This window comes from Lissotriton vulgaris, chromosome 6, assembly GCF_964263255.1.
Source record: "Lissotriton vulgaris chromosome 6, aLisVul1.2, whole genome shotgun sequence".
NCBI classification, from domain to species: Eukaryota; Metazoa; Chordata; class Amphibia; order Caudata; family Salamandridae; genus Lissotriton; species Lissotriton vulgaris.
This window is the reverse complement of record NC_141694.1, coordinates 978,691,116-978,711,847: the sequence shown is the minus strand read 5'-3', so window position 1 is coordinate 978,711,847 and position 20,732 is coordinate 978,691,116. Positions and strand designations below refer to the sequence as shown.

General features: G+C 45.9%; 1 protein-coding gene across 1 annotated transcript in view; it reads right to left on the bottom strand.

Moving 5' to 3' along the window:
- Nucleotides 1-20,732, bottom strand: part of LOC147708272 (uncharacterized) — a 413,470-nt gene that overhangs the window by 81,190 nt on the left and 311,548 nt on the right. Inside the window, exons 17-18 of the mRNA XM_086925333.1 lie at nucleotides 10,240-10,364; nucleotides 8,890-9,027 (exon numbers count right to left, since the gene is read on the bottom strand). The gene's annotated coding sequence lies outside the window, so the exon portion shown is untranslated. The remainder of the gene's footprint in view (nucleotides 1-8,889; nucleotides 9,028-10,239; nucleotides 10,365-20,732) is intronic.

Below are 20,732 nucleotides of genomic sequence, written 5' to 3'. Positions count from 1 at the left end.
GGCCCATTACGCAACATGAAATACGGGTGGCAATTAGTTCCCTTAACCGCAATAAGACACCGGGTATAGACGGACTCCCGGTGGAGTTCTATGCGACATACCTAGACACTCTAGCGCCTGTCCTGGATAAGGTGTTCGGGGCAGCGTTTGAGGAAGGACATCTACCGGCAACGACGATACAAGCTTTGGTTACATCAATACCTAAGCCCGGCAGGGATGCCTTGGACATGGCAAATTATAGGCCCTTATCAATGCTCTCTACGGAATATAAGATCCTGAGTAAGGCTATAGCCCTGCGCTTACAATCCCACCTACCCGCACTGGTGCATCAGGATCAATGCGGGTTCCTCCCGGGACGGAGTACGTCCCTGAACACTCGGAGACTGCATTCCCTCAACACAAGCACGCCACAGAAATATCCCCGGGCAGGCTGTATAGCGTTAGATCTAAAACAGGCGTTCGACTCCCTGTCATGGACGTTTATGTTTGAGGCCCTGAGGCGCTTTGGCCTCCCTGACTCCCTCCTGAGGTGGATTAGACTATTGTACACAGACCCTTCGGCCAGGGCGCGTACGTGTAGGTACGTGTCGGATAGTTACTTGTTGTACAGGGGCACCCGACAGGGATGTCCCCTGTCCCCGATTTTATTTGTTTTGGCACCGGAACCTCTGGCTATAGCGCTCCAGGCTCATGAAGCCCAGATGGGTAGATCGATCAGGGGTACGCATAATTTGATTTCCATATACGCGGATGACATCTTGTTGTACCTCAGAGACTTAGAAGCAGATCACACGGCTCTCTATGATATTTTTTGCCGCTTTGAGGAAGTATCGGGCCTGGCCATCAACCCAGCAAAATCGACAGGCTTTTATTTCAATGAGGCACTACACCCCGCTTCCATCCGCTTCGGGACTCACGAGATACCGGTCGCGCAGACCAGGTTCAAATATCTGGGGATTCAGGTAGATAGATCACCAGAGGACCAAATTGATGGTAATATTAAGCGTGCCAGTACCCGGCTCTGGAGCAGCGTGGGTTTTTTGATCTCCTTGCCCCTGTCCGTTATGGGCAGAGCCGCAATCTCTAAGATGGTTATGTTCCCACGCCTCTTGTATTATTTTGTAAACCTAGCTGTGACCGTCCCCCAACAAGTGTTTACCACACTTAATACCATTCTAACTACTCTGATCTGGGGTAATGGTCGGAGACGCATTAGCCTTCGCAAGCTCCAGTTGGGAACCGACTCGGGGGGGGCCTCGGGGGTCCCAGATTTTCGGGGCTATTATTATGCCAGCCAACTCCAGTGGCTCTAACATTTGGTGCCCGGTAGGAACCTCCATGAGATCGACTATACACCTGAGCGACTGGCACGGGGAGAGCGGCACTTCTTGTTGCTACCACAAAGGCGGATTCCTCCTGATTGTCACCCGCTCCTGCACATGGACATATTGTGCTGGAGACGAGCACTGTCCTACACCTCATCAGTAAAGCCATACGCGGCGAACATTCCCTTAGTGGGTATCCCGACGCATCAGGGCAGCCTAAAACGAGATATACTGCGCCCCTGGACGGAGGCTGGGGTAGTGGAGGTGGGGGCCTTTTTTGGTGGTGACACTCTGCTAGACCATGAGTCCTTTTTTCAAATTACAGGCGCTCCCCCTAGATTGTATTTGTTACATGCCACGGTTTCACACTACATTAAGAACACCTGGGCACCACAACGAACTCAACCCGCGCAACATGAAATGGTCTACCTGCTCTATTATATGGGGGCTGGGGGACACTTAGTGCGCTGGTTATATTCTGGAGTCAGAGTACACGCAGCAATTCCGCTGGATATGCTTCAGGATACTTGGGCTCAGGACGCAGAGATAATACTCCCAGATAAGGCATGGCAGATTATTCTGGAGCATCCCAGGAAGGTGTCGCGGAATGTGAAATTTAGATTTATACAAACAATGGTACTGCATAGGGTGTACCTGTCCCCTCAGAGGCTACACAGAATGTTCCCGGACTCCCCCCATTGCTGTCCACGTTAAGGAGTAGAGGAGGCTGGATTCCTGCACATGCTCTGGTCCTGTGTATGTCTACGTGGATATTGGGCTTGGATATGTCAGGTTCTGAGAAATACAACTCACTTGCCTGTACCTGAAGAGATTTTATACTGCCTAGTGGGGTTCCGCAAAAGGTCCAAGGCGCTAAAGGCCAAATTGAGATTCTTGGAATCCGGCTCTTTTGATAGCTGTCAGGGCTCTGACAAGGAGGTGGAAATCCCCCAGACCACCTGGGATGGCCGCATGGCAGATGAAATTGGTAAAGTGGGGCAGAGCAGAGGGAATGACACTGAGAAGGGAGGAGGAGAAAGGTCAGAGAAAGTATCCCATAGCACAGGAGTGGGAGATCATGTTGATGGCCCTGGAAGGGATAGACCTAGTGCCATCTCAGGGTGATCGAGCGTAGGGTCTGGACAGGGTGAGTGATAGCATGGTTAGGTAACACGGGAGCCTGGAACACCGCAAGGACAACTTGACTTGCTTACACAACAGTATATGTCTTTACAATAATAGCTGGGAGACAGTACATAGAGGGGTGCCGCTCGCAGCCGTTTGTGGTGCAGTGACTTTCTCTACATAACCTGCCTTCTTTGCTCCCTGTGTTGAGGATATTGTGAACTGCTTGCCGATTTGGGCTGAACTTGCTGTGAAACTTTTGGCAGACACCCGGGCGGGACTGCGAAGACCAGCAGGCTTAGCTGCAAACTTCCGCCGCAGCTGGGCCCTCTTCCCGCCCCCATCTCAATCTACTTAGCACCACCTAGGCCCGCGATACGCAGGACGCGCGTAGGCTCAGCACGGGCGAAGCCCGGGCCAAGGGCGGGCCCGTATGTGCCCGTCCGAGGACGATCGAGGCCGGGCTGGGCCACCCCCCTAAGTCCGGGTTTGTGTAGAGTATTCCCTCTAACGTTATACCTATTGTTGTTGCGCTGCAGATCATCCCAGCCCGAATCCATCTAAACATTCTGTCTATATTGATTGTTATTTCCAGTGCCCGAGTCCCCTACCCATCATCTCTAAAGGCATCTCGCTCTGGGAAGGGTCGAAAAGTTACACTTTCCACCCCGGGGGGGCCGGTTACAGGTACCATAGATCAATTCATTACAAGGGTTGCAGTGGTATTGGAAAAAGAAATAGCCCTAACAGAGAAACGCTTGTCCTTGGATCTCTTAACGGGGAAGCGTTCATCTCTAGGTACCATTGGGTCTGCTACTAACCCAGAACAACCAGGAACAACTGTCCCCCTAGTCACCCTGAGTCTGAGATCCAGCCTATCGCTGGTTGGGCTTGATACTTCTGTGGTTGATACTGCAATAAATATATCCACAGGTTGCTCGGTCTCTAGTGGGTCGCAAAGTAGGGACTCAAATTCCCCTGCCTAATAGTGCCACAACTAAAATCCAAAATCAGAGGATACCAGCCGGCAAAAAACTAACGGCAATTCATTCAGTAGGCAAAAGGAAAAGAGGGGGTGGTCCTCAGTAGGGTGGCGTGGCAAAAATATCAAAAACAACCATCTCAAACCCAGCATAACATACTGCTCAGTCCCCTAGTCCAATTATGGCTATCCCCCGTCCAAATCAACTTCCTACCCTAAGTAGTGCAAATGACGGGCTATTCGACAAAGTAGAAAAATTATTTAAATCACTGACACTACCTCTTTTGGAGAGAATTAAATTGATTAACTCAAAACTAGAGCAACTCGAAAAGTTAGTACTAGTTAACTCTAGCGCGTTGAAAAGGATAGCGAAAGGCATGGAGGGTCCAAGCGCCAAAGCCCACCCATTTTGTCCCCCAGGGCTTAGAAGTGGTAGTGAGTCTGCCCAACCAGTCCAAAATGACAGGACCAACAATCAAAACCCCCCACCTCGTGCTGAGACGCGCCCCGTAGAGATGGATTTTTCTGGGCCTATCGGGGAAAAGGGTACGCGAGTTGGCAAGGTGGCATGTAGCCAGCCCGCACCCTCTGTGCGGGTAGAGAAGATACCGCCTAGTTAGACAACTCCACAGGGAAGCGAGGGTACTATACAGCGGTTGCCTTGTATCAAACTCCCCCTAGAGTCAGTACCGTACACGGTTATTCTGGTGGGAGTTCAGGGGATTAGAGCTGATAAAATTGAATCACATAGGGAGTTGAAAAACAAAGTCACCCACTGGCTCAACCGGAACAGACCACTCTCACCTTCCTCAAACGCAGAGATATTAAATGTTAGAAGGGTGAGTTGGGTTGGGTCGTAGAGAGAAGGATATAGAGGGTGACTGCGTAATTGTCAACTTTAGAGATCCTAGGGCGGTAGAGTACATTTGCTATGATCCAAGGTTCGGCAGAGTGGGAGATGTTCAAACCCTGGGCCTAAATTACTTTTATGCTTATGTTTACCATGGACCAACCAATCCCACCTCCTTTATTCATAATATTAGATCTTTTGGTGTAAAACCGTTTGACAGGGCGAAGTATCATATGCCCCTGACAAATCGATTTGATCCACTTATTGGTCTATCAGGGGTGAATTGACTGGAGAACAACTATAGGGGCTTTATGGTGGTCCAGCCAATGGGAAGTGAAGATACAGCATGCCAACTGAGTAGGGATGCGGATTACTTTGAGGGTCATGCAGTGGTGGATGGTGATAGTGTTGGTAGTGGTCTAGGCCTCTGCCCTTCACCCAGGATGCCCCCAGTACATGACGGAGAGATCGTAGCGAGGAAGGTTAGGGGGGGTGAGGAGGTCGAACAAGGTTCGGTGAGGTCGTGCCCAGGCTCCTCAGCAAGTGGGGGCTCTATTGCAGGAAGGAGACCAATAGGGGTAAATCCGTCGGAGTCTGGTCAGATCCAGCACGCTATTAGGGAAAACCTGTTAAAAATTGTCTTGTGGAACATTGCAGGCCTGAGGAGTAAAACCTCAATAGCAGAGTGGATAGATTTTGTGGAGGACCATGATATCCTGATTTTCCAAGAAAGTTGGGCCCCTGATCTCATCCATCGCCTGGGGTATTTAAACTTTTTTAAACCTGCTATTAGAGGCAAAAGAGGTAGATTGTCAGGTGGCCTGACCATCTGGGTGAAGCAGTCGCTTAGCTACAGGTCCACTGAAGTAATGGTGCTTAACCCTGACATTCTTGTTATAAGATTGTCGCGGCCGAATGAGATGGAGATCATCATTATTAATATATATGTTAGAGGCCAGCCTGGGGGGCGGAACTCGGGAATTACTAAAGAGCTGGATCTCATTCTCAGCTCCGTCGGGATGGATTGCCTCGTGATTGTGGCAGGGGATTTCAATTGTACATTTGAACCCTTACTTCTTGTGGGGGAAGATAATATAGCAGAGGAAGATGCACAGTAGAATATACCCTGCCTCGACATAAACCCAATAAAGAAGTGGACAGAAGTGGCCATACAGTGGCTGGGCTTCAGCCTCGAGCAGGGTTTGAGAGCTGTTAATGGTCGATCCAGGTCTGATAAATCCGGTCGGGTAACCTTTGATAATGGTATCAATTCAAGCAGAATCGATTATATTCTAATCAAGGTTGAGTACTGGTCCCTTCTCGAGGACATGATAATATCTGCCTGCCCTGAGAGCCACCATAACCCGCTCTTACTTAGCTTAAAAACTGCGGGCGGTCTGGAGACTGTCAGAGCCACCGAGATAGTAACAGCCAAACGCCTTTCTTTCCAATGATAGGCGTAGGGTCCGGTGGGATAGGATAGTCGATGATCCCCTAATTTCAGACAAGATCTCTCAGGAGGTTTCTACCACTTTGTGTGCCTTACAGGCTCTGGCTGAACAAGAAGACCAGATTGCTAAAACTAGTGCTCTTCAGGAGCAGCTTTTTGGGGTATTGAAATCCCATTTCTCAAAAAGTGCCAAACCCAGTAAACTACCATCTCTTAAACCAGGCAATCATTGGTGCAATAAATCATGCCGCTCTGCTTATGGCTCTCTGGTGAAAGCCAATAAATCACGGAATACCAAGGACATTAGTGCAGCAAGGATTACATACAGGAAAATCCAAAAACAGGCCAAAAAGGACTGGGATGATCAGCACTGGCAGGATCTACTAGTGGCAAGTAGGTCGAGAGACCAGACAAAGTTCTGGCAGATAGTTAAATGGGGAAGCACAGTGGAATCCCAAGTCCCGGATAACCAGGTGTGTGCCGCAGTTTGGGTCGAATATTTTGAGTCTCAGTTTAGGGGACTTGAACCTGTGACAGTCCCCCCCCCCCCTGTTCTTTCCCCACAAGTACTGACCCCGAGCCACTCCCTAGTGTTTGTTGGGAAAGATGTAGAGAACGCACTGAGGATGGTACAAATACGAAAAGCACCAGGTATGGACTGCATCCCGGCAGATCTATTTAAATTTGTCTTAATTAATTGGGTGCCTTAGATTACCTTTCTGGCAAATACTATCGCGAAGGGTGCACAAATCCCAGATTCTTGGCTAGGAGCTGAGATCCTGCCTATATTTAAAAAGATGGATCGTTCTGCTCCGGGGAATTATCGCCCCATCAGTTTAATATGCCATTCAGAAAATTATAGCTAGGATGGTGCTCGCTAAGATCCAGATTTGTATGGACCTAGAGAATGTCTTGTTCCCCTTACAAGCTGGTTTTAGATCCTGTGCAAGCACAATTGATCAGGTATTTAGATTTATTTTAATTTATTGGAAGGTTGTTATTCTGGGTGGTGGAACTATCTATGCAGCGTTTGTAGACCAAAAGTCTGCCTTTGACTTAGTTCCAAGAGCTAAGCTATGGGATACACTGGGGATACCCCTAGAACTCCTTGAAATAGTAATCAGACTACACGAAGCAAACTTTGCGCAGGCTAGATGGGGCAAACAGGGGCAGGTTACAGAGAGATTTCCGGTTTCCCGGGGTGTACGTCAAGGGTGCGTACTTGCACCGACCCCGTTTCTGTTGTTCATTAACAGGGCAGTGCAGTACTTCGCAGCATTCCCTACAGATGCCCCTGGTCTAGGCTGTAATAAGTTCCCGCTACTTATCTTCGCGGATGACACCCTTATTCTATCTAAAATGTAGAAGGGTCTCCAGTCAGCCCTAAACAAGTTTGAGGTATTCTGCCAAAATAATGATCTACAGGTCAATGTAACAAAGACTAAATGTATGGTCTTATCTAAAAATAGACTGCAGTTGGGCCACGTTAGTTTGAATGGCAGTGTGTTAGAGTAGGTTAAAGTCATGACTTACCTAGGGGTTGTATTGGAAAACAGGCTTAGCTGGAAACCCCAGCGTGATAATCTCTCTGAAGTTTGCTCAGCTAACAGGGTGCTTAATTAAGGAACAGAGAACCTCACTGACCAAAAGGATAGGTCCTGCTTTAAAAATGTACAATGCTAAAATAAGTTCAGCGATCTTGTACGGCGCGGACTTATGGGCTTTTTCGGACCTGTCACCATTAGTCAGAGTTCAAAATAAATTCCTTCGTAATCTTGTTGGCCTTCCCCAGTCCAGCCCCTTGAAGCCACTGCTACTTGACCTGGGTTGTCACCCTATTGATGATGTAGCACGTTTCAGAGCTGTTGCCTTGAGGAGGAGAGTGTGGACAACCCCGGAACTGGCACTTTTTGCTAATGAAATCTTGGATGTCAGATCTGTGGTGGGCTCGGGCAATATTCTCTGGTTCAAAAAAGTAAGAATGCTGCTGGAAAATATGGGCCTAAGCCATCTCTGGATCGCTCCGAATAATAATGTCTTTCCTGAGAAAAAGGAATTCAAAGCTCTATATTGGTCCACAGTAAGACAACAACTCATAGCACAGACATACAACACCTCTCTGTCTGGTAGGTTCTTAGAGCACAAACTTGACCCTTCTCTAGAGGCTTACTGGGATACCATCACCAAGAGTGGTGATAGGAAGCTTTTTCACCTGTTTAGGGTCGGGTCGCTTCCGTTGAGATTATTCACCAGTAAATGGCTTGGAGAGACAAATGTGTTTTGCCCCTGGTGTGAGGACCAAAAAGAGTCACTAGGCCATTTATTTTTTGCTTGCCCAGCCTATTCAGCACCCCAGAACAAATGGTTAAAACCTATTTGTAAAAATTTGAAAACACGGGTGGGGCTGGAGGCGCTGCGGATGAGGACCGACACAACAGAACGAGTGGTCATTGCAGTTGCAAAGTTCTTGGGTTGGTCGTGTATTATCAGAGCCAAGCATCTTACAGATAGTTGATTATTTTCTCCCAACTGTTTTTATAAACATATTTTAGTACGTCTTTAATTGTATATACGTTATATTGTTGTAACATAATTTTTACTCGATGATTTGTCTTGCCAGAGCATTTTTAATGGTTAGGGAATGATGTTTGAGCTAATTTTTATGATTGTCTTTTATGATGAAATATTTCGAAATAAAGACGTATGAACTGAAAGGTACATAGAGGATTTCTAATGCGACCAGGAGACGGGAGGGGACATGGGTGGGATGTTGAGGGTGGGTGGGAGGGGGAAATACGCCTTTTGTTGTATTATATGTAGAGACTGCAGGGATATTGTTGATTCCCCCCACGGGTGGAAATGAAGATCACATTACTGTTAGCTGGGGCAGCTGCTAGTCTTTCAGTTTGGGGAGAAAATGTTAAAATTAACTGATGGATGCTTACATTATTTTGTAAATGGTATACAATGCTTTGATCGGTCTTGAATAAAGAGTTTAGAAAAAAAACTATCATGACCAACACAATGTGATCCATATTACTTCCATCTTGACAGAAAATATATTCAAGCACAGGCTCCCACTGGAAGGTAGTGAGGCCATTCAGATGCTGTGAAAGTCTTTTTAATGCCCAAAGGAATGATTGTGAGATGTACTTACCATATAAACTGGTGAAATGATGATGTATGCCAGAAGACTGCTTTTTAAAAATTCTTCTTTTTTTTTATTTTCTTCAGTCTCGGCAATGCAGAGAAATTCAGTTGTGAAACACTGCAACTGCTGGTCATTCAGTATAATCTGCAGAAGGAAAAGTCCACTGTTAGCACATTTACTATAAGCAGTACAAAAAAACGTGATTTTTGTAAAGGGTAAACAGATCAATTCATTGGAGTTCATTATTTTGAAAATCAACTTCACATTAGAAAATCAAATCTCAATTAGTGTGTATAACCTCCCACACTTCTCTGAATCCCATGCCTCATTTGTGAACACTCTCTCAACAACTGTAGCATGTACATTAGGACCTAGATAAAGAGATCTTTTACCAGCCAAGTGGCAGCGTACCCATCTCACTTCATTTGTTTTAGGACATGATACACCAGTGGCAATTAAGCCAGCTGATAAACTGAGCAAGGACGGGCTATGCTACAGTTAATGGGAATAATAATAGCTATGAATAGCATGATCACCATCATCATTTTAGGCAATTCCTACCAGTTAAGCAATAGTGAAGTTGAGACTCTTATGCTCAAAATTACGTTCATACAAATTTAGAAGTCTCAAAAAATGCCCTAATTTCTTTAATCTTACTATCTTAGTCTTCATTTGAGCATCCTGTCTACCCTGCTACTCATTTCATTACCAAGATAAATGTATCCTGCTGCTTGTTAGCCAACAGAGTGGCCCTCACGTCAGACAACATCTTGCTTTAGCTTTATGATGTCAGAGTGCCTCAGGTCCAATTGTCCTTGTGGAAGCTGACCACAAAAAGGAGGATGAGATATCAGAAGTAATGCAGTAGGTTACTATCTGTATTCATGAATGCACGGCAAGCAGGAGGGGGAATGGTGAAGGACTCTGAACCACTCCAAGCATTGGGGCCTTTTTAAAAGTGGGGCGGAGATACAAAAATAGATATTATCCTTACCAACAATCCATCTTAAGTATCAGAGTCCAAGTTACAGAGTGCAGGGGAAGACGTTAAATGAGGTTCCTTCCGTGAGAATGTAACGCTATCGTTCTAAAGTGAGATAGTGCATTTCAGCCGCAAAGGCAGCAATTTCCTTAAATGGAACATTGCTAGCATCGGGATCTAAATGCTGTTTAAGTAACCTTGGAAGCAGTCAGTCTTTTATTACCTACCATGACCAACACAATGAGATCCATATTACTTCCATCTTGACAGAAATGATATTCAAGCACAGGCCCCCACTGGAAGGTAGTGAGGAGATTCAGATGCTGTGAAAGTCTTTTTAAATGCCTAAAGGAATGATTGTGGGATTTACTTACCATATAAACTGGTGAAATGATGCTGTAAACCAGAAGACTGCTTTTTAAAAAAAAAAATCTTCAGTCTCTGCAATGCAGAGAAATTCAGTTGTGAAACACTGCAACTGCTGGTCATTCAGCATAATCTGGAGATGGAAAAGTCCACTGTTAGAAAATTTACTATAAGCAGTACAAAAAATCTTGATTTTTATGAAGGGTAAACAGCTCAATTCTATGGAGTCTGTATTATTTTGAAAATCAACCTCACTTTCAAAAATCAAACTCAATTTGTGTTTTTAACCTCCAACAATTCTCTGAATCCCATGCCTCATTTGCCAACACTCCCCAAACAACTGTAGCATGTACATTAGGACATAGCTAAAGAGATCTATTGACAGCCAAGTGGCAGTGTAGCGGTGATCTAGGCTGGCCGGAACATGGGAAAGCCGTGAACTTCAAGATGACGCCCGGCTGGGCGCCCTTCGGCTCGACATCCAGCGGTCCACTCTAGCGGGGAGGAGAGAGAGAGAACGGACGAGTAGAGGAGCGGAACGACGGTTACCCCAGGTGGGGAGAGTCGGGGTGATGAGCAACGCGGCGAGAGGAGAGGAGGACACGAAGGAGTGTGTTGAGCGGCGGTGGACGGGGAGAGGAGAAGAGCGGAGATTGTCTGAAGACCCGCAGAAGTCGACGCGACACTTCAAGAAGAGAGAGAGCCTCCAACATATACCGCGCTTGTATCCGGTAGATCCTTGAGGGCACAGGACACCGAGATACCCAATGCTACGGTCCAAGGGGACCGTAGCTCCAGGCAAGTGACGTGGAGGGAAGGGTGGAAAAAAAGGTTGGAGGGAAAGGGTTTGTGGGGGTTTTGGCGCAAATGAGGGCACTTGCTAGTATACGTTTGGCACACCCTTGACCCAAGAACCCTAGACCCTTTACCTGTTCCCAACCAGTACCCTTCCTACCTCACTACTTGTTGTGACCTCGGAATGTTGGTGAAGGGGAGCACCTCATAGTCTATAGATAATTGTACTGTCCTTTCTTTTCTCTGTTTGCCTTTTGGGAAGTACCGGCCTTGGTCACCGTGTGGAAGCAGTACAGCTAGAAGAGGAAAACCCAACCTGAGAGACTCTAAGCCAAGACTGTATTCCAGGGCTGATTAGTTCTTCCTTCATTGTGTTTAAGTGATACACTCCAACTGTCCGGTCAGTAAGAAATAAATAGTAACCAACTATAGACTGTTTTGGGAGAAGTGTGTTTTCAATTAGAAGAGTTATAATTCTGCACAAGTAAACTTACCCTACCTCCCTTCTTGATAGAGGTTAAAATCCTGACAGTGGTGTCAGAAGTGGGATACTATCATCTGAAACAAGATGACGCAACCTGTAACTGTGCAGGATATGATAACCCAATTAGCCGAAGGACAGAGACATTTGTAATTGGTGTTAGAGCAGCAGAATCAAAATGCTCAAAAAGAAAGTCTTTCCAAGCTGCAATAAAAGAACAGGCTGCTCTCTTAACCAGCAATCAGAAAGTTCAAGATACAGTAATTTTGCAACTCACCGACGTTATTTCTAATGCTCGAGTACATCCTAACATACCTGGGAGTGTTTTGCAGAAATTTCAAGAAGGGGAAGATCCCGATTTCTTCTTTACTAACTTTGAACGGGTCGCTGCTACTGCTACTTGGCCGCCCGAACGATGGGGCCAATATATAGCACCATTACTATCTGGAGAATTACAGGCAGCGTACCAAGCAGCCAACCCTGCTGGAGTGACCCCATATCAAGAGATAAAGAAAGCAATTTTAGAAAGATTGGGTTGTGACCATGAGTATTATCGGACCGGCTTTCGAAAAGAAAAATGGGTCACGGGGGACAATCCACAGGCCTTATATCATCGGGTTAGAGACCTGAGGAATCTGTGGCTCCAACCTCATGCTACCTCAATGGAAGAAGTCACTGAACAAATTTATCTAGAACAATATCTGGAGGCCCTACCTAGTAACACCAGAGCATGGCTAAAGCAACGTCCGGGACTGACAACCCAGTATGCCATTGAATTGGCTTGTGCATATCATCGGTCTCCTGACTTTAAAGCTCCCACAGGCAGAGCCCTTATTAATTTTCCCAAACCTACCCCGAGAACTTGCATAGAGGGTGGAGAGAAAAGACCCTTCTATGCGCCCAAAACTAGTCCTAAAAAATTCCCAAAAGTTACTAGTCCAGTTAACATGGGTCCTCAGTGTTTTAGATGTGCAGAGTGGGGACATATTTCACGTAACTGCCCTTTAAACAATGACAGTACAGAGCCCATGGAGGTGGGGTGGTCAAGAGGCAGAGTACTAGTAACTGGGGCTCCTAGTAGAAGGTATAAGAAGACCATTCGCCTTAATGGTAAAACTATTGAAGCCTTACTAGATACAGGTTGTCATCAGACCGTGGTGGTACAATACTTAGTACCATTACACTCTATTTGTTTAGAGGAAACAGTTTTGGTTTCCTGTGTACATGGAGACATTAAAGAATACCCCTTAGAGGACGTGTTGCTATAGATAGACGGATATCCGCAGGTAAGGAAGGTAGGAGCAGTTCCCACATTACCAGAAAACCTGCTGCTGGGTACCAACTTACCCCGGTTTCCTGAGTATCTGACAGCAGTATCGAATCAGTAAGTGGAAATGTACTGGTTACAAGAAGCTCCCTTTTCCTGTGAAAAGATAACTAGCCCAAGAGATAGGGAAAACAGTCTAAACATGAGAAAAGAAGAGACAAGGAGAGATACACTTCTGCCTGTCAAAATCTTGCCTCATGTCTACTCTCTTCTCCAGAAAATGGCAATACTCCGGCTCGGAGTTTTCGTGCAGACCAGAAAGATGACAGCACCCTTACGAATGCCTGGAATCAAGTGCAGGAGTTTGAGCCAGAGAAGGTAGGACCATATTTCTTTGTAAAAAGAGGATTGTTATACAGAGCCAGTGAAGGACAGGGGGTTAAGATGGAGCAGTTACTAGTACCACTGGCCTTCAGAGAACAAGTGTTACAGTTAGCACACAACCAAACAGGGGGAGGCAACTCCAGACAAGAACTGACATTGAAGTATCTGCTAGAGAGATTCTATTGGCCGGGGGTGTATCGAGAAACTGCCAAATTCTGCGCTGCCTGCCCACAATGTCAGTTAGTCAATCCCTCTAAAGACAAAAAGGTACCCTTACATCCTTTACCAATTATTGATGTTCCCTTTCAATGGGTCGGAATGGACCTAGTAGGACCCCTTCTTCCATCTGCTAGGGGACACCAATACATATTGGTACTAGTAGACTACACCACAAGATACCCAGAGGCCATTCCTCTCACAAGCATGACTACAGTAATGGTCGCTCAAGCTATGGTATCTTTCTTCTCCCGAGTGGGGTTCCCTTCAGAACTATTAACAGACCAAGAAACTCCTTTAATAGCTAAGCTGATGAAAGAAGTGTGTAAAGTTTTAGTAATCCATCCAATTCGAATGGCAGAGTATCACCCCCAGAAGGATGGTCTGGTGGAAAGGTACAATAACACTAATAAAACTATACTCAAGAAACTGATAGGAGAGACAGGAAAGGACTGGGACAGGAAGTTGCCCTTAGTGCTGTTTGCAATTCGAACACATGAACAAAAATCGACAGGATTTTCTCCTTTTGAACTTCTGTTTGGGAGGAAACCCCGCACTTTATTAGACATGGCAGCTGAACAGTGAACAGAGGAGGAAGATGAGGGCAAACCCTTACTGGGATACGTGCAGACCTTAAAAGAAACACCAGATACGCTATGGGACACTGTCCACCAGAATATGGAAAAGGCCCAAGGTAGACTGAAAACCCAGTAGGATCGCTCTAGCCACATGAGAGAATTAACGGTAGGGGACAAGGTCTTAATACTCCTTCCTTCCTCTGATAAATTGTTAGCAACATGGCAAGGACCCTATACTGTCTTACAAAAAGTAACTCCAGTCTCCTATAGAATTGCTCTACCACATACTAATAAAATACTGCAGACTTATCACATTAACTTACTTAAGAAATGGGAGGAACCCAAGGCTGTGCCCCAAGACCAGAAGGCAGTGCAAGCGATTAATCATGTAACAAACCATAAAACATTAGACTTGCCCCAGAGTGTTGATATTACTAGGAAAGAAGAAACATCAACCATGGGACCTTAGTTATCTGCTGACCATAAACAACAGTTAGAGCAACTGCTGGAACAGTACCCCGGGCTTAGTTCAGGTAGCCGAGGGCGGACATCTTTGGTAGCCCATGATATTATAACTCAACCAGGAAAGATGGTAAATGTCAAGCCATACCGCATTCCTGAGGCTAGAAGGGAGGCAGTAGAACAAGAGGTTGAAAAGATGTTTCAGGCCGGTATAATTGAACCTTCTAAGAGTAACTGGCGCTCTCCCATCGTGTTAGTGCCCAAACCGGATGGAGCATTCGTTTTTGCATAGACTTCCGACAAGTGAACGCTCACTCCAAATTTGATAATTACCCCATGCCCCTGGTAGATGAGCTGATAGAAAGATTGGGGGAGGCTCGGGTCATGTCTACCATCGATTTAACCAAAGGCTACTGGCAAATACCCTTAACCCAGTCAGCTCAAGAAAAGATAGCCTTTTCAACACCCTCCGGGTTATATTAATTTAAAGTCATGCCTTTTGGACTCCATGGACCTCCGGCAACTTTTCAAAGGCTTATGGGCATTTTACTGCTAGCACACCAAAAATAAGCGGTCGCATATTTGGATGATATCGTAGTACACAGCCCCAATTGGGAGACTCATTTAGAACACCTTAAGAATTTATTTAACACCTTGACTCAGGCAGGACTGACCATGAATCCAAAGAAAAGCACATTGGGAACTCATCAGATTGACTATTTAGGGTATAGTATCAGTGAGGGGACCCTCAAACCACAAATAAATAAGTTAGAAGCCATTCAAAATATTCCTAAACCAACCACTAGAAGAGAAGCAAGAGCTTTTTTTGGATTAGTGGGGTATTATAGAAGATTTATTCCACAATTATCAGAATTGGCAAGCCCTCTTACAGATTTACTAAGAGACAAACCTTCCAGAGCCAAAATTAAGTGGGGTCAGTCGCAAGAAAAGAGTTTAGAGGCCTTAAAAACATTATTATGTCATGCCCCAGTATTAACTTGTCCTAACTACAAGAAGTCGTTTGTACTACAAACCGACGCGTCAGATAGGGGACTGGGAGCAGTACTATCACAACCAGATTCCCAAGGCCTACTTAAGCCAGTGCTATTTTTGAGTCGGAAACTATTCCCAAGAGAAACCAGATATGCTACAATGGAGAAAGAATGCTGTTGTAATTACCTAAAACGTAAGGTTGGCACATTCCAACCTCCCCTTTGTTCTGCCCTAGTTGAGCTGACCCCTTTGTGTGCTGTCAACGTTCCAAGGCGCACTCCTGTGAGTTCATGACTGGCAGGGTTATGGATGTCGTAATTTACATGCTTGCTGAATAAAGAACTTCAAGCTACAAGGCGTGATTGTTATTTACAATACTGGCGACGATCGTTGGGAGGAGGCCAGCGCACGACATCCCCTCCATTTGTTACCCAGGACCAGTGGAAAGAAGAGAGGAAGGAAACGTAAACGAAACGTAATGTGAAGAGAGCTACATGAAGTAAATGTGCGTAGCTGAACAAAGTGGACCTGAAAGTAAACTGAAGTGAAATATTCAAAGGAAATGATAACAAGCAGACGGAGTTAGAAAGAAGAGCGTGGAAATCGGCAAGCTGGACGGTGAGAACAGCTGCATGGAAAATAATCTGCTGGTGATAATTGGCAGTGACTGAGAGGAAAAAGAAATAAAGTACCCACAGCGTGATGGCGCCAGCTGAGGCGAATATGAAACCGATCTGCTGGAGTTAATGGGCAGTGAATGAGAGGAAAAGTGAAGAAAAAGAAGCGGTGATCACAGCGTGAGAGGCCAGTTGAGGTGGCTGCTAAACTGATCTGCCGGCATAAATGAGCAGTAAATGTGTGGAAAATAAAATTAAAAAAAAACAGAGGTACTCACAGCGTGTCGGTGCTAGCTGAGGTGACGGTGTGACGGAACGGTTATGTACAGAGTGGAGCCATAGTGGTGACTGGTGAATCCGAGGGAAGACGACAAGGCGTAGGCAATCAGAGGTGAGAGGAATCATCCTGGTGTCAGGAGCAGGCGGTGACGTGTGGCGAAAAGTGAGTGAAAGAGAAATCCTGTGAGGAACTGAGCCGTTGTCAATCGGAGCAAGTGCGGCTGTTGGAATACAGCTAGGCGGCACTTCGTGGCGACGGCGGAGGTCAGCGGGAAATTAGCGAGAAAGAAATCCTGTGAGAGAGAGGGATCCTTCGCGGGAAAGGAGGAAGCTGTGGCTAGTTTGGAAGGACAGAGTGAGGCATCTCGTCGTGGAAGAAGTGAGGCAATTCGTGCGCGTGAAGAGTCTTTTTGAGGTGGGAACGTTGTTGGAAGAGTGGGGGTAGCCGTGTGCAACTGCGTGAGGCTATAGAGAGACGCATTGGAGAGTAAAGAGATTTGTCTGTGGCCGATTTGTCAAGAGACCCTGTGAACCGCATCTGCAGATTCCTCATAGTAACCGATTTAAGGAGCAGAGCAAGTTGAAGAGGAATTTATTAACGGAGCTGTAACAACTCCACCTAGGTCGTTCTGAGAGAAGGGGGCACAGTAGTACAAGTTTCTAAGACGGAATATAAAGTTACTTTTGAAAGCGGAGAATATTTTGGAGATCTATGAGGTGGAAGGAGCACTGGTGGAATTCAAAGTGAACCAGGTGGGAGGAAGTGTGAGAGAGCTCATATCCGGTATGGAACTGAGAGGAAAATACACCCGTGAATGAGGAGTGTAACCGAGGAGTAAAGAGAAGTATACTGTCTTGGCAAGGCACATGAGCTACCGGTGTCAGAGGCTGAGTGAAAGTATCGGGGAGCAATAATAAGCAGATGAATCCCTGAATGGCAAGAGCTAGTGCGTGAAAGTGCATAACGTGAGGCAGTGAACGCAGTTCAGAGGCTGCCCGTCGAGTAAGGGGCTCTGAGATCAGCTGTGAGGAGGATAAAAGTAAAGCTGCGTCCGTGAAAAGGCAGGAGGAGTGTGTAGCAGCGCAGTAAATGAGGCAGAGAACTGAGTTTCTGAGGCAGTTTGTTGAGCAAGGAACTCGGAGGCCCGTTGTGTGAAGGGCAACCGGGTGCTGACGAGTGGAGAAAAAGAGGAAAAGGGAAAGACGTACCTGACGGGGAAAGCTGCAGAAAGAGAAACGGTTGCGGCTGCTGAGGTGACGAGTGAGGCGGCGGATGCGCTGAGGTGAGGGAATCTTGAGAAGAAGTGGACAACGGTTTCATGGAGTGAGTTGGACAGCGTTGTGCGGCACCGAGGAGAGAGAGAGAGCAGCATGTGAGGAGGTGACTTTTCTGTCAGCGGTAGATTCGAGGGAAGGAGGACTGGTGCGTTGTCGGCGGATTCAGCAGTGCACGTCCAGGAAGACAGTGGCAGTGTCGACGGAGGGAAGCTGACTGAGAACAGAATGGCAGATTCAATGTATTACAGGCAGTGCAAGAGTGACAAGGGAAATAAACTGTAAAGTAGTAACGGCAGATTCAACACAAGGATAGTGCGGAAGGGAGGGGAATAACTTCCAGGAAGACTAATAGTGCAGAGTATGTTTTGTCGGTTCAAAAATGAATAGTTGGAATTTGGACTAGCATTGTAAGGCAGTTGGAAGAAAATAACACAAATGTTAAAATAGGAAAAGTGGTATGAGAAATAACTAAGAGTGTATTTGAGGAATATACAAGTGAATAAGATATTAATTGCAAAGAAATGGAATTTTGAGTGACCGAGGGGGAAATGTGAGAAGTTCCAGGTAAAGCAACGCAAGTGTTAAAGAATATGGTGCAGTGTGATATTAGGTAGTATACGGAGAGGTGAAACTCAGCCAGTTGAGGGAACAGTGAAGTTAGACTAAGATAGTGTAGGAGTAACCTTGTGAAATTAAAGAAAGTGTACTGCACCTTGACTGAGAAAAGGGTAAAAGGGATTGGGGAAATAGTAGGTAAATAAGTGCAGAGTATTTAGTGTATCTAGGAGATAGATATCAGGGCGCACCCATACATTAACTGTACGTTCTGGAAGAGAAAGTGTTTTATCTTTGTGAATTATCCTCAACATGGACAGAGGGTCTAAATTAATGGGATGGGCTCAACAAAAAGACTTAAGGATGATACTAGACTCCACAAGTGAAGAACCAGTTATGATATCAGGGAAAAGGGCATGTGGAGAAAAGGTGATAGAAGGGAAAAAAGATTGTGCAAGGAGAATTCATTTGGGGAGAGGGAAATCCCTATAGAAGACCAAGAAAAGTATTTAAGGCAGGAAGAAATAAAACCCGCAGAGAACTCATAAGGAGTTGTGCCCATAGTAACAAAAACTGAGGGGGGCACTAACAAAAAGGGACAAGTCTGTGAGGAATGGAAGCATAAAATAATGAGCGTTCTTCCTCTGGGCCAGTTGGACACAGAAGGGGATATGGTCACGAATAAGGTTATAAACATTAAGAGAACAGGGATCACCCCTAGCCAAGAGGTAGAGGAGGAAGAAGAAGGAATGGCTTTTGATTCAAGCTCCTTAACCGAACTAGGAGAGCAGGAGGAAGAATTTAAGGGGGAAAGAAACAAACTAATCTTCAAGAGAAGAAATTGGTAGAGAGAGCGTGAAACAGTACAACAGGAGATCAGGAGTGGAAATTTAGTGACTAAACCCCATGGTGGTCAATGGGGTCAGGATTTAATGGTAAATAAAGCAGGAATACACTACGGGTGGCCAATGGAGGAAACCAGGGTAGGGAAGTATTCCAGACAGTGCAGGTGTTGTACAAAGAGAGAAACGACTACAGAGAGTGAGGAAGGTTGCATATTGGCAGTCGAGGTATCATTCACTCTAGGGGAGGAATCAGTAAAGGACATTGTAGGACCCCGGGAGGCTAAGGAAGGGGATGCTAGTGTCAATGAGTCCCGGGAGGGCTATCACTCCAGTGGAGCGAAAAAAAGGACTGTAGGAAAGGAGTCTATTATCTTAGAAACAGTGTTGTCAAGAAAAGACAAGGATAGAAGGAGCCTCTCGAACCGTGATGCTGGAAAATGGGGTCCAGATGGTCTTATTGCATATGAGGGAGGGAAAAAATAGTTGGGTTGCATTCCAACAAAGTCCAACTTTATACTGTACTAGGGTGAATGGAATATTCGAAGGAGTAAATCAAATGATTGAAGAGACTTTACAAATGGTTAGTAACACTATGGTCAACGTGAGAAAAGCTCTTAAGGAAACAATATGGTTGTACCTAATCATGCCATCCGGTGTGGTGTGGCCATCTGCATGTGAACCAGGAAAGGCTAAAGGACCAGACACTAACAGGGGAACATTAAGGCTGAAGGGAAAAGAGGAGGAGAGGGATTACAACGGGAAGAATCAGGAAGAATAAATAGTGTCAGGATTGGTATCCCACATGTACCCTGACTAGTGTCTGGGAGGGGACAGGGAAGAGTGCAGACAATGTGTGGTTTGATTACTCAGATTCTTGTCGTTGGGGATTGTTCAAATGTTGTCTAGGAAACTAAAAAGGTTACATCTCTTGCAGTTACCCAGTGAGCTGTTCTGTTGTGGGGTAGGAGATGTGTTGTAATTACCTAAAACGTAAGGTTGGTACATTCCAACCTCCCCTTTGTTCTGCCCCAGTTGAGCTGACCCTTTTGTGTGCTGTCAACGTTCCATGGCGCACTCCTGTGAGTTCATGACTGGCAGGGTTATGGATGTCGTAATTTACATGCTTGCTGAATAAAGAACTTCAAGCTACAAGGCGTGATTGTTATTTACAATAAATGCCTTGCCATAAAGTGGTACAAAAGGGGGTGGTGATGGACGGAGCATCTGAATCAATCAAACACTCACACCCAGTCAAAAGATCTGGGTTTAATCCATTATCGTTCTTTAGCCCACTCTGCCACCCCAGTTCAGACATGGATATATGCAAATCAGTCTGACCCTGTGCCTCATGGGAACAATCCAGACCGAACTGCCAAGCCATGTCTTCCCTGGACCGGAAACAAGCTTCCGAGGACCGGTTTCTGGCATTCCAGCCGTCTTCAGCCCGGCTTGCTTGAATCCAGTGGCAAAGTGAGCAAGGGACTCACGTCTGAGCATACCCTGGCACACAAAATGCGGCCAAAACGGTACAAAAGGGGGTGGTGATGGACGGAGCATCTGAATCAATCAAACACTCACACCCAGTCAAAAGATCTTGGTTAAACGCCATAAAGTGGGCCATGGAATCCCTACAGTACTATTTGGTAGGACGTACCTTCTTCCTGGTAACAGATCATGCCCCATTGACATGGTTAGCCACTAATAAGGATACCAATGCTAAAGTCTTACGATGGTACCTGGCCTTACAACCT